The sequence below is a fragment of the Scyliorhinus canicula genome, chromosome 4 (genome assembly GCF_902713615.1).
Source record: "Scyliorhinus canicula chromosome 4, sScyCan1.1, whole genome shotgun sequence".
In the NCBI taxonomy this organism is placed as follows: domain Eukaryota; kingdom Metazoa; phylum Chordata; class Chondrichthyes; order Carcharhiniformes; family Scyliorhinidae; genus Scyliorhinus; species Scyliorhinus canicula.
Window position 1 is genome coordinate 175,770,416 of NC_052149.1, and position 13,980 is coordinate 175,784,395.

Below are 13,980 nucleotides of genomic sequence, written 5' to 3' on the forward strand. Positions count from 1 at the left end.
ACCAATCATAAATTACACCATCCACCGTTACAGTCTAGTAAGTTTTAACACCTCACCTGTCTCTTCAACTACATGACGTCCTTGCTCCCTAGCATTGGATATGGAGAGAAACTCCAAAGATGTGCTGGGGAATCCCTCTTGGAGGTTCCCAGTTAAGGCTTTAAGCAGCACTTGTCCAGAAGTGCTTACTTTTCCTGGACAATTGAACTGTGCTGGGAACCATTCAATAAAGTTATCTAAGTCTCTAACTTCAGATAGCTCTGTCACTTTTACACCAATAGTTACTCTGAAAGAGTTAGAAGGGATTAAATCACTTTGAACTCCAATGTAACTATTTTAAACACCCAGACTGAGCCCTGCACGGGATACCTCCCACACTCATGATTCCCCCCCCCATCACTGCCCTGAGTATTTATCACCCAGGGCATTCCCAACTGCACCCCCCCTCCCCCCCCCCCCCAACCCACAGCTGCATGGAACTCCCTAAGCTGTGGGCCCAACTCTAAGTTCCCCCCTCCCATGATCTGACATACGTCCCTCCGGAATCCAACCCCTGGAGCCCCTGGACATCCCAAATTTCATGCATTGACCTGGATACTTACCATCTCCCAGATCTGTCAGGTTCACTGGGCTCCTTAAACCGCCAGCCAGGTATGTGAACTTTAAACTCTGGTAACTACAGCGGGACATCACTTCACACCACAGGGTGGAAGCTACAGCCTATAAATACGTCCTGGTAAGGACGTTACCAGGGGTTTTATGACCAGTCTCTTAATAGGAGGTGGAAAAAATGGAACCAACATTCACAATCCTAGTTGCTGCTCCTACATTAGATGGATGTAAAGTATGAAAAGCATTGGGATCAGTGGTGGTGCCTTCCCTTGTCCATGTCGAAGCTCATGACAAACTGGTCACTGGGATGAAGTATCAAAGTCCTGCCAGCTCCTGTGGAACCAAACACTAGCACTGATTCAGCAGTTTCACAAGAGGTAGAGAGAAAGGAAAACACTGGAAAGGTGGGAAACAGCTAATATATAACTCTGATATTGATGAGGAGGTGGGGAGGGTGTTGGTAAGGCCAACCAAAGAATCCAGCAGGGCTGTGAATGGAGACAACCTGCCAATCTTATTGGCAAGGCCTTATAGATAAGTTGTAAGGCTTGGCAGCTGGCCAAATGGACAGGCTGGCATCTGGACCAAAGGTAGCAGAAGCAACAAAATACTGCTGCCAGGGAACGTTGGAAGCTGATGCCAGGCATTGGGTAGATAGGCAGCAGTCAACAATCAGGAGAGCAAGCTGGAAGGCAAATGGACATACCAGAACTGAACGGTGACAAAGTGTTCTGTGAGGGGCCTGAGCGGCTGTGGTGGGGGGTGTTGACCACTTCAGTTCCTCTTAAAGCGCAAGGATTGTGAAAAAAGCCATTTACCTTGGAGATGCGGCAGCACCAGCCTTGGGCTAATTGGCCACTTAAGAGTTGGCCTCCAAGCAGGAAAACCGACCTTCCTGGAGTTGGGAAGGAGACGGGCCTGCTTCCCTCTATCTTTCCAGCTAATTATGTGGCTTCCCCAGATCCAAGCCCTCTCCTTGGGTGGTGAAGAGTTGACTTATGTTAAACAACTTTTCTCATTTGAAGGCAGCTGCAATTGAACTTTGGCTGAAGTGTTGAAGTACAGAGATAGGTCTCCAAAAAAAAATTAGTGAATTGGGTTAAACTGCTAAAGCTGTTTGTTGTAGATGCCTTTAAAGGAAAGTAGCATGCCATTGTCGTACAAGGGTCTTCAGCAGAGGAAGGGTAAAGTGGGACTGAAGAACAGTACCACCCACGGTATGATGTAGAGAGCTACATGATAGTGGACTGTCTTGAGACAGCACCCATGCATGGCAGTACCTTGCATATATACGTGGTTATGGGTTAAAAGTAAATGCCATACAAGCGTCTAACCTTTCACTGAGAGAACAAACAAGCCTTCACAAGGAGTGTTGATACCTCTTAAGTAATTAATTAACAGCCAGTTTTTCAAACAGATTATATTTAATGGCAAATGGCTCTCCCACTGCATAAACCTATAGATGGTTTGCAATAGGGACAGAAAACCCGCAGCAATTATTCATTTTGTTAACGTGAAGCTTCAAAATATAACCTTTGATAATTTTATAATTAGTTTCTCCATTACAATATGGCATTCCTATTGGTCTTGTTCGGTGCAATGTAATATTTTTATATGATAAATTGTCAAATGCTACACAAATGAATACACAAGTCAAATTTTATCTTAAATTAACTGCTCCCTTCCTAAGAGCATTGTGGGTTTTCCTACATTGCATGGACTACAGCAGTTCAAGGAGCCAGTTCAGCCCCAACTTCGAGGGCAAATAGGGTGGAAACAAAATACTCGCCTAGCCAGCAATACCCACACCCCGTGAAATAATAAATTAAAAGGTAGCAGCTGGAATATAAAGAGGAAGTGTGAAGTTATCTACTTTACTGGAAAATAGAAAAGGAGAACATTTCAGAAATGGTGAAAGATTAGGAAATGTTGGTATTCAGAGGGACCAGAGTACATAAATCACAGAAGGTTAACATGCAGATACAACAAGCAATTAGGAAAGCAAATTGTTGTGGTGGTATGATTTGCATAGCTGTCTGCCATTGGTGCAGAACACCGGCTTACCATTGGCCCTGGTCGATCATGTGCCTCTTGACCGATTGGTTGAGACCAGTCATGTGACGGCTCTCCGATTGGTTGAGAGGCTGAGTTAACCACGCCTCCATACTGAGGTATAAATAGTCAGAACGCCCGGCGGTCGTCCATTTTATTGTAGTCGACCGCAGGGCTAAGTTCTAGCTTATTAAAGCCTAACTTTTGTATAGCAACTCGTCTCTCGTGCAATTGATGGCTCATCAATCGTATAATAGTCCTTTTAGAAAGGGGTTGAAGTACTACTATAATGGAACTGGCAGGCTGGGAAGCCTTTGATCAGTTCATTTGAAGAGCTGCAGCCATGGCCAGGTGGGAAGCTGCTGCTCACAGTGCTCTTTCTCAGAGAGCAATTTAAGGGGAGGCAGTGGGTAGTGGTGTTGTCACTGGACTAATAATCCAGAAACCCAGGTCATACTCACCATGACAGATGGTGAAATTTGAATTCAATAAAAATCTGGAATTCAAAGTCTAACAACAACCATTATCATAAAAACTCATCTGGTTTATTAATGTCCTTTCGGGTAGGAAATCTGCCATCCTTAACTGGTCTGGCCGACATGATTAACTCTTGAAATATATTTGCCAGACACTCAGTTCATGGGCAATAAATGCTGGCCCAGCCAGCGATGCCCACACTAATGAATATGCTTCAGGAATGATTGCAAATTTCATGACAGCTGCACTTCCCTGCTTTCAGCCTTCACCACAGCCTAGAGCAGCTAAAACACTTTGCAGCTCTGAAGAAGAACAAGAGGAGCTTTTACACCAAGCATCAACAGCACAGGCAGCAACACCAGTAATGCTTTGTCCTCGGTCGTATGTCACTCAGCAATGGGATGAACACTGAGATCCAGCTACAAAGAAGCAAAACCCTCACAGGCAGTGAATTGTGATTGTGAAGCATGGGCGTGAGAGGTCAATGGATAAAAGCGAGTGCGAGTGTTGGCTGTTCAGATGGGAGGTAAGGTGTTTGGAGAGAGAGGCAGGACTGGAGATGGAAAGTCCCTTGTTCTGAGAAGTGCTGTGCAGGAGAAAACTGGAAGATTCAGGGTGTGGGTCTTGACACCCGAAAGTGTTATGTTGCTCACCTTTCACACCCTCCTAAGCTCCTGGATCCTCTTGGTGTTCTGCCTCGGGTTGGAAACTTCTATGGCTGACTTCTAAAGGGGCTTGACACATAGACGCAGAGATGATGTTTGCCCTGATTGGGATTCCAAAATTAGGGTGCACAGCCTTAGAATAAGGCCCAGCCATAGTAATATGAAGACACTGCTTCACTCAAAAGGTTGTGAATCTTTGGAATTCTCTACTCCAGAGGACTGAGGAGGGTCGCGTGAGTACATTCAAGACTGAAACCAATAGATTTTTGATGACCAACCTGGAATCAAGGAACATGGGAGAAATGTGAAAAGGTATTGTTGAGATGAAAGATCCTAGTGAATAGCAGAGAAAGCTGACAGGGCTGAAAAGCCATTCCTGATCTTGTTGTTTTTATGGTGAGTCCTCTCTTGCAAATTTTCATTCAGAACACATATGTGCTTCAAGTACTGGAGAAAATATTTGTACAACATTGGGAGTTTACAGAGCAACTCATTGACATGTAAAGTATAGTAATACCACGATTATAATTCTGAGCATACTTGTCCTTGGTGTGGTTTCAGCTTGTAGAATTTAAACAGTTGCTTATTAAAACCCTGAGTGTAGCTATTGCGATTATGTTGGGAAATACTGAAAATCTGCAGTACAAAGCTGATTTACAAACACTTGGGATATGAACAGTGAACAGATTCATTTTTAATTATAGTTCCCCAATCAGTGCAGATTAAATCAAACTGTCAAGGTTTATTTGAACATTTTACGTGTCTCAGCTAAGAATCAAAGAAAACACTCAGTCTGCTCTCGTGCACAGATATCAGAGGGAATTCCAACATTTCCATTTCAGTCACTGTGCTGCGAGTAATGAAACTGAACTGAAAGCTGCTGTACGTGCTGGAGTTCCATGGCACAATGAGTTTGGAGTGTGCAGGGTTTCATCTAGACGTTTGTGGCTAAAAATAGTCCTGATTCACTCTACCCCATTAATCTGGTACTGCACATTCATAGATTCAAATCAGACTGAGGCCTGATCATCCAAATGAGCCAGCCTTACACGTTTTTCAGAGAAGGGTATTATTTCTGTTTATGTTCTAAGTATTGGAAATTGAACAATTATCCACTTTTGGTGCCTGGCATCAGCAGCCGACACCACAGTTTAAGTGACAAGAGTCAAGACGTTACCTCATTAGCATGCATGTGCCCTATTCTCACAAAGTGGGGCACTCTGATTTACTCTGATACTGATGTATCATTCCTACCACCTACATTATAACTTCTGTAAGTAGGATTGCCAATTAGTGCTCAGATTGGGCTGTAGATCTGAGCCCATGAGGAGTGAGAGGAGACTATGCGAATTGTAGCCACCTAAAATGGACGCTGAGCTACAAAGTAAGCCAAGCGCTAAGACTGCAGGGAAACAGGCAGTTTAGCCAAAACAGCAGTCTGCAAAGACAGCATTTTGCATTCTGCAAGTAGCAGAAACCAGTTTGGGCTCAGGTGAGAAGACCTTAGTTAGGTGCAAATGGCAAAACGCTTTGCATGCTAATGAGGCAATCAGACCTGAACACCCACACAATAGAAACATTTGATTCTGAATGGACACATTTGAATCAAGGCCCAGACATCGAGGCACCAGAAACCTCCAAACAAAAGGGCATAAGAAACGCCCCCCCCCATCACGGAGACCCCCTCGCATTGGGGAATTCAAACAGTATCGATGAGGAATTGACCCAATAGATAACCAAAGGTTAAAGCCCGCCCAAGAAGAGGGAAGGACATTGGGATCCCTATAAAAGACAGGGACCTCGTGTTGTTGTTTGTGCTCCGGCTTAACTTCGATCAAGATCTGTTATTCCGTGCTCCGGCCCTGACCAAGACCTTGAAGATACACTCTGACTCCAGCCGTCGAGCACCAGCCGCCGAACCGTAAGTGCCAGTACGACGCTCGCTACGCGAACTAAGCCCGCTAGAACCCCCAGTGACCAGAACGCTTGCTGAAGGTTGCAGCCCAAGACCAGGACGAAGGCCTCGCTCCCTGACCTTGCCTGTTCCTGTTAGATAAGTATTCTGATTACTTTAGTTTAGTCATAGCTTAGTCTCTTAGTGTGTGCATGAGTATTTATTATAACTGTATAATAAATATTATCGTTTGGACCTTACTAATCGGTGTATCGTCTTTATTACTTTGAACTTGACCTTGGAATACTCGTGACGGTGTCTATACGGCACCTGGCGACTCCTAAGCTGAATAAATACATACAACAGAGCCTAGTGGTGTTAAGCACTTGGAAGTTAATACACCCCAATAAACGCGTTTTACGCCCATAGTAAAACGTGCAACATTTAGTGGCGACTTCCTGACGGGACACGGTTGTAAGTGGAAACCCCACACCGTCCAGGACCCTGAAATTTGAATTAGAACTCCAAATTACAGAGAAAGTAAGAAAGTAAAGAAAATCACAAGTATTCAAGGTGTTCAAACTAATAAGCGTAATTCGGAAGTGTGTTTAGTGCATGCGTACTAACAGGGCTGTAAGGTAAAACTGAAAGCATTTTTGTTGCGACAAACTTTCGGTAGTTTCGTGAACGGAACATAGTGTAAGCCGTACCCGTTTCTTGAAACACAACCCCAGCAACCCCCTGTTCCAAATTAACTAAAAGAGAGTCAGAGAAAATGGCCATGCAGGCAATGGAACGTCTGATGGATCCAGAAAGGTTTGTGGTCGCAGCGACCAGCAGCAGTAGCAGGGTAGGTCAGTGTCCCACGTGGGAGCTGGAACTCCGCAAGTATCTGCAAGGAAAGGGATGGCCCCTTTGGAAAGAGTTTTGTTTGAATGAGGAGACAGGTCCCGGAAGTATAGGACATACTTGGTGGGAGAACCTCTCTCAAATTCATAAAAAGAACCTTAGTAAAGCACGTAAGCCGATGGCGATTGTGTCCTGTTTGGCACAATTGCGAGGCACAGAGGAGGTTGTCAGGACGCTCCAGGCAGATTTAGAAGAAAGGAACCGAATGAGTAAGGTCGATGTCAGGGACATTGAGAAGGAAAATCTGGATCTAAGAGGGAAGTTGGCAGAGAAAGGTAGAGAGGTGGATGATGCCAAGAGGGCACATCAGTCTTGTCTAGCCCATCTCAGCAGTTCCCAGACCCAGTACGAAAAGGCTTATCAGGACGTGCAACGTGCCGTTCTGATAAGAGAGGAATCAGACAAGCAGGTGGAGGCTTTGCAGAGGCAATGCTCTGATCTCAAAGCAGCTTTGAGAGCACTCCATGCTGCAACCACAGAGCAAAGGCAAAGTACTGTGGATCACGCGAAATGCAGGAAACAGATTGCAGAGCTGCAATCGCTGCTTTCGGTGCAAAATGGGTTTCAAAGCACCTTTGGAACCCAGTTAGATGGAGAAAATGCCCCAGATTGGCAAGAATTAAGTGAGACAGCGCAGCGTTATGTTCAGGGAACATGTGCGCCAGCAGCGCAGCAGAAAAGGCAGGCACCCCAACCCCCTACAGATCAGATCATAACCGCACCCATGAATCCCGTAACCACGCAGAGAAAAGCTATAACAGAAGGCGCACCAGATATAACCTATACCACCCCCTTAACTGTAACCCAGCTCAGGGACGCATGTGAGAAGATCACTCCGTTCCTCCCCACCGCAGACCCCCACCAGTTTTTCGCTAAAGTGAAACAGCAGGCTACCATGTACGGCCTGGATGAGAGAGAGCAGGTTAAGCTCACAGTTCTGAGCTTAGACCAGTCAGTAGTAGCAGCCCTCCCCGACCCACAGAACGTTGCAGGAGGCACCCTAGAGGAGATGCACACCTCCATTTTAGATGCCATAGGGTATAATCGAGGTGACCCCGTAGAAGGACTTAATAAGTGCCGGCAGAAAAGATCCGAACACCCCACAGCATTCGCAGGAAGGCTGTGGATTCATTTCAACGCAGTTTTCGGCGATTTAAATAGAGCGCATTTGAACCAGGAAAATATGGTCAAATGGACGCGCACCATAATCTCACACGCGACAGAGGCAGGACAGAGCGCTTGCAACAGTTATGACCCCCTCAGAAGAGGCCCATAATGAGAAATGGGTCCTGAAAAGGTTGTCTCGCGCTTGGGAGCAATCAATTCAGGGAAAGAGTAAGGTTCAATCCCCAGAAGAGGCTCAGGCTGCAGCAGATATTCAGGCAGTGAGAGAGCATCAGAAACCCGCATGGGTAAATGAAGGGAAGAGCAGCCCACAGCAGAAAGGACAGGAATGCTATAACTGTGGACAGTTAGGGCATTGGGCAAAGGAATGCAGTGCACCCCAGCGATCTCAGAGAGGCCAGCAGACAGGCACTCTGAACCGCAGTAAGGCAAAACCCATCCACAATATAGCAGTACAGTCAGGACCCACCAATGTGGACGAGACGAACTGACGGTGTTCGGGCTCCCCCACTTGGGTCTGTGACACACTATGGGATCCATCAGGGAGACCCGTAGTCACAGCGAGAGTAAAAGGGAAGCCCATAGAGTTACTTTGGGACACAGGAGGCTCCCGCACCACCATTAACTCTACGACCACGGCACACGCAGACACGTGGCTGACCACATCCACCATTACACTTAGCGGGTTCACAGGACACTCGCAGCAGGGACACATTACGGCACCCGTAGCAATCCAGCTAGGGAACATTTCCACAAGACACCCCGTAGTTTTAGTAAATCTTCCCCGGACAGCAGAACACATCCTGGGGATAGATTTTATGAACGCTCATAGCTTGTCATTCGACCCAGTGAACCAGTGTGTCTGGCGAATGGCTAGATCAGACAGAGCACCAGCCACCCTCACAGTAGGAGACTACGCTAATCGGATTAGCGCAGTGGGAGAGTACTCATTTGACCTGACTACACTCCACACCGACAGACAAATAAAAGCCCTACTGAACAAACACAGGACAGCATTTGCCAGTCACCGTCATGACTGTGGCAGAATGACTGGACCAGTTCACGTTACCGGACAGGACCCCCGACCACAGAAACAGTATAGATTTCCCCTGGAAGCAGAGGTGGAAATAGAAAAGGTGATAGGAAGCTTATTGGAGCAAGGTGTGCTCAGAACGGTAGCCTCGACCAATAATGCCCCTATTTGGCCAGTGAGGAAGCCCGATGGATCATGGCGTCTGACCATCGATTATCGGGAACTCAACAAAGTCACCCCCGCAGTAGCCCCAACGGTAGCTACTAGTCCCGAGACCATGCTCAAGCAGGGACTCAACTCCAAATACTTCACGGTATTGGACATCAGTAACGGATTCTGGTCAATACCATTGGCAAAAGCGTGCCAGTACAAATTTGCCTTCACTTTTAAAACACAACAGTATACGTGGACATGCCTCCCACAAGGATTCCACAATTCCCCCTCCATTTTCCACGGACAGCTGGCAAGTGGTTTAGAGAAATTCTCCCGCCCGAATGTCTGGTACAGTATGTAGACGACCTACTACTGCAGACAGACACAAAGGCAGAGCACATTACGCTTCTGGCCGAACTCCTGGAACTGTTGACTTCAATTGGATGTAAAGTTAACCCAAGAAAGGCCCAGATTTTGGAAAATAAAGTGATGTATTTGGGAACAGTCATCACACACGGCAAACGCGAGATCGAATTCAAAAGAATTGATTCGATTGTCAAATTGCCCCTTCCCCAGAATGTTTCAGCCCTCCGGTCGTTTTTAGGACTGGTTGGTTATTGTCGGAACCACATCGACGGATTTGCGACAAAAGCCGCCCCACTCTCAGACCTCCTTAAGAAAGGAGCCCCCTGGGAATGGCTTCCGCAGCATACAGGGGCTGTGGAGGAGTTAAAACGAGCCCTTAGCGCAGCACCCGCGCTGCTAGTCCCAGACCAACTTTCCCCCTATGCAATAGAGGTAGCGAGCACCGATCTGACCCTCTCGGCCGTGTTGCTTCAGGAACGGCACGAGCAGCTAAGACCAGTGGCTTATGCCTCCCGACTGTTAGACCCGGTAGAACAAGGATTCTCTGCCTGTGAGAGGCATCTCCTTGCTGTCTTCTGGGCAGTACAATACTTCTCATACATTACCGGACTCAACCCCATTACTATTCTGACCGAACACACACCCACACAGCTACTCCTAGACGGTCGACTGAAGGACGGTTCAGTTAGCCAGATTAGGGCAGCTAGATGGACACTACTTTTACAAGGACGGGACATTACAGTAAAACGGACCCGCACACACACATATTTAGCAGACAACCTCCAATACCCAGGACAGCCCCATGACTGTGAAATTGTAGCTCCCCTGCATAACACAGGACCCTTTATCGCAAAAACACCCCCCAGGAAGATAGGGAACCCAAAACAAAGCCCCCAGCCCACAGACACGTGTGGACCACTGAGGATTTACGTAGACGGTTCATCCACAGTTTTAAATGGTGAGCGTATCACAGGATGCGGCATCTACGTCGAGGACGCGCAGGGGCGCGCTCTCGAAGAGATAGCTTTAAAGTTACCAGGCCACTTAGGCGCGCAGGCAGCAGAGCTCGCGGCCATAGCGTATATAGTGGACCACCCCGCTTCTTTCCCCAGCCCAGCAGACATATATTCAGACAGCTTATATGTCTGTAACAGTTTAACCGATTTTCTGCCCCTGTGGAGGACACGAGGTTTTGTCTCCGCAGACGGGAAACCCCTTCCATCAGCCCCTCTACTCCAGCATATTTTAGAAAAAGCGAAGGACAGGACCTTCGGAATAATAAAAGTAAGAAGCCACCATAGGTCATCCCCCCCTGGGAATGTAAAAGCCGACGCACTGGCTAAGGCAGGTTCCAGGCGAGGACACTTATGGACCCCCCCAGCTAGCGCACCAGCTAGCGCCCCTGTGAGCGCAGTCCAAATCTCACAGACAGATATTAAAGATCTTGTAGCAGCGCAGAAGCAGGATGAGAATCTCAGGGAGGTTTTCAAAGGCAACTTTGTGCCAGAGTACGAGAGATTTAAACACGCACTGACCACACATGAGGGTGTGATCATAAAGGAACAACTTTATGTGGTCCCGCAGCAGGACAGGAATGCAATGATTGCTTTATTCCATGATAACCACGGGCATCAGGGAATTGATGCAACAACGAGGCACCTCAGGCAACTCTGTTGGTGGCCTAATCTCAGGACTGATGTAACGCATTACATTGAGAATTGCCTTATTTGTGCGCAGAATAACCCGGAGAGGTATTCTAAAAAGGCACAACTTCGGCATACTCGCCCAGTTAACGGCCCCTGGACAAACCTCCAGATCGATTTCATAGGACCATTGCCCCCTTGTAGGAATGGCTATAAATACGTTCTGGTGGTCATCGATACCTTTACCAAATGGGTAGAGGCATTCCCCTCTAGAACAAATACAGCTAAGACAGCTGCAAAGATCCTGACCCACCACATCTTCACGAGATGGGGTTTACCCCGAAGTATTGATTCGGACCAGGGATCTCACTTCACAGGACGGGTCATGAAGAACGTCCTGACAATATTCGGCATAAAACAAAATTTCCACATTGCGTATCATCCACAGTCCAGCGGGATTGTGGAGCGCATGAATCGGACCCTAAAAACTACGCTTAGAAAAATGGTACAGGAGAACAACTCCACATGGGATTCAGTGCTCCCATTTGCACTCATGTTCATAAGGAACACTGTTTCCACTTCCACAGGCTACACACCACACACACTCATGACCGGACGCCCTATGAAAGGTACAGAATTCCTTTTAGGACTGGACATGACCAGCCCCGAGGTGACGGCCCTCACACACGAAAAGACGGTTAAAGACTTGGTTGAGACTGTGAGGTCTGCACAGATTGCAGCCGCAGTTCAGCTAGGGAAACGCCATAAACAACGCACAGCTTGTTTTAATAAGACCGTACACCCCACAGAATTCCAGGTTGGGCAACAGGTAATGTTATCTGTTTACAACCCCAGCAGTTTTTTGGCTCCAAAATATTCCGGCCCATACTCAATTTCGGATAAAATTAGCCCCTCAGTTTATAGGATAAAATATCCTAATGGGAAGACCGCGTGGTTCCATATCAACCAGTTAAAGGCATATGGAACACAGGCCAAGCATGCTCACCATGTCCTGCTAGACGCAGCAGAACACTTCACCCCACCCACCAGAGACACCTTTCCACCATCCCCCTCACAGACCAGTTCCTCATCGGACTCGCCCACGACTCCGCCCACCGACCACAACAGACCACGCCCCGAAACGCCCACAAGCTGCCGCGGCAGAGACAGCGATGCAGACACTGACTCTGAGGACAGCCACAGCACACCACACTACAGCCCACATAGCAGCGACTATGACCCCGACTACAGTGACCCTATGGAAGTCACTTACATTAAAAACCCAGACCCACCACCCGACCCCGACGACCCCGACAATACCCATTCACGTTTGGACCCAACACTATGGCACAGGGACAATTCATACAGACTTGTCCGCAACGATGAAAGTGACCCCCGGTCACATAATGCAAAAATATCATGCCTGATCCACACAAGGGTGTGGGATCCGGGAGAGCAGGACGACACGGTGTCTGAATCCCGATACGGCAACCCCTTTGTGACCCTGTTCACAGAGACAGAGGAAAAGTGAGGTGTCCAGATGATGTAAAATAGGAATCGTTTGAGGGAAACGATGTCCTTTCTGATGGAACCTGCACGTATGTTTGTCTATCGTTTTATGTTTGTTTTGTCTCAGTACTGTAAATGGTTCAGTTGGAGGATGGACATCTTCTTTTCAGCTGAAAAGATTGTGACCACCTCACATACACGTTAGCTTGTCCGCCGATACCTTTGAGAACTTCGGTTCCAAAACACCAGTTTGATTGGAGATCTTTTCAAAGTTGTAAGGCTTGTGACCACCTTACACGCACTTTAGTTTCTCTGCCGAAACCTCTGAGAACTTCTATGGTGAGCAGCTCACCTTATCAGCTAAATTGTCTGAAGCCCAGCTCATGCTTTCAGATGAAGGAGCATCTTGGCTCCTCCATTGTTTTTAGGTGCCCCTCTATTCGGCGAATAGAGGCTGCAAGTCACGGTTAACACATTCGTACCCGTTTAATCCAGGTTACTCAGGCAGTGGACAAACGGCACTGAGGACCCGCCCTGTCTGAGAACCAACCTTGGTCAGCCAAGCTCGGGTATGGCACAGCACGCCCTACCCGGGGATCCCATCCAACTCGTACCCGTAGCGGCCCATACGCAACTCATTCGGACGTTTCTTTCAAAATTTTGTTTTCATTTTTCGTTAGGCAGCCCTTAGGCCGCCATCCCACATGCTATTTACATCCAGGAACATTCGGATGGTAAACTAGCAAAGCCTGCGAGACGGCTCGCAGGAGAAGGGTTGTTAGGTGTATTCTGGTCTTCAAATTCGCTTTTGAAAAAAAAAAATGAGGGGAGTCACAGGGTGTGACTTGGCCAGTCATTTTTAAAGGGTCAATTGGAATTTAAAAGACAGATGCACTAACAGGTAAAGATCTTAAACTGTGTATTGACAGATACTGTGCTTGATCCCATAGCTTTCGAAGGACGAGACAGGGATCGAAGCAAGGATTGTCCATACAGGAGGAAGAAAGAAGGAAGAACAAGTTGAAAATGATGGAAGCTCACCTATTGCTTTTAAATGTGATATTTGTATGTGTGGAAGCAAGACACGTTTCCCCCACAACCCCCACCGTAAATGTTTCCCTTACAGCCACTCCCCAGTGCTCAGCTCTGATCAGTGAGGTTCAGACCTGGTGCACAAAATTTATGACATGGTACTCCATGTCATACGTAATCGAATCACTACTGGTGATTGCGATCCTCGTTATCCTTGTACAGACCCTCAGGTTGAGGAAGTGGAAGAGGAGAGCCTCCCGTTCCTGCCCTTCCGTCTATGGAGTTCGATCTCCTATTTTCCGATTTCATCAATCCCCTTTGCCCCATGATGAATAAAGCACTGTGTAATGAATAAAAATTCGACCCTGTATTGTATTGTCCTATACTCGACTGCCGAGTTAGGAAGTGTGATGTTGTGGTGTGAATGGTTAAGGTTTTAGAGTGTGAGGAAATGTTTAAGTTAAGTTAAGGATAATTGTGATAGGTAGAGGTTCCCAGTTTATGGTAATG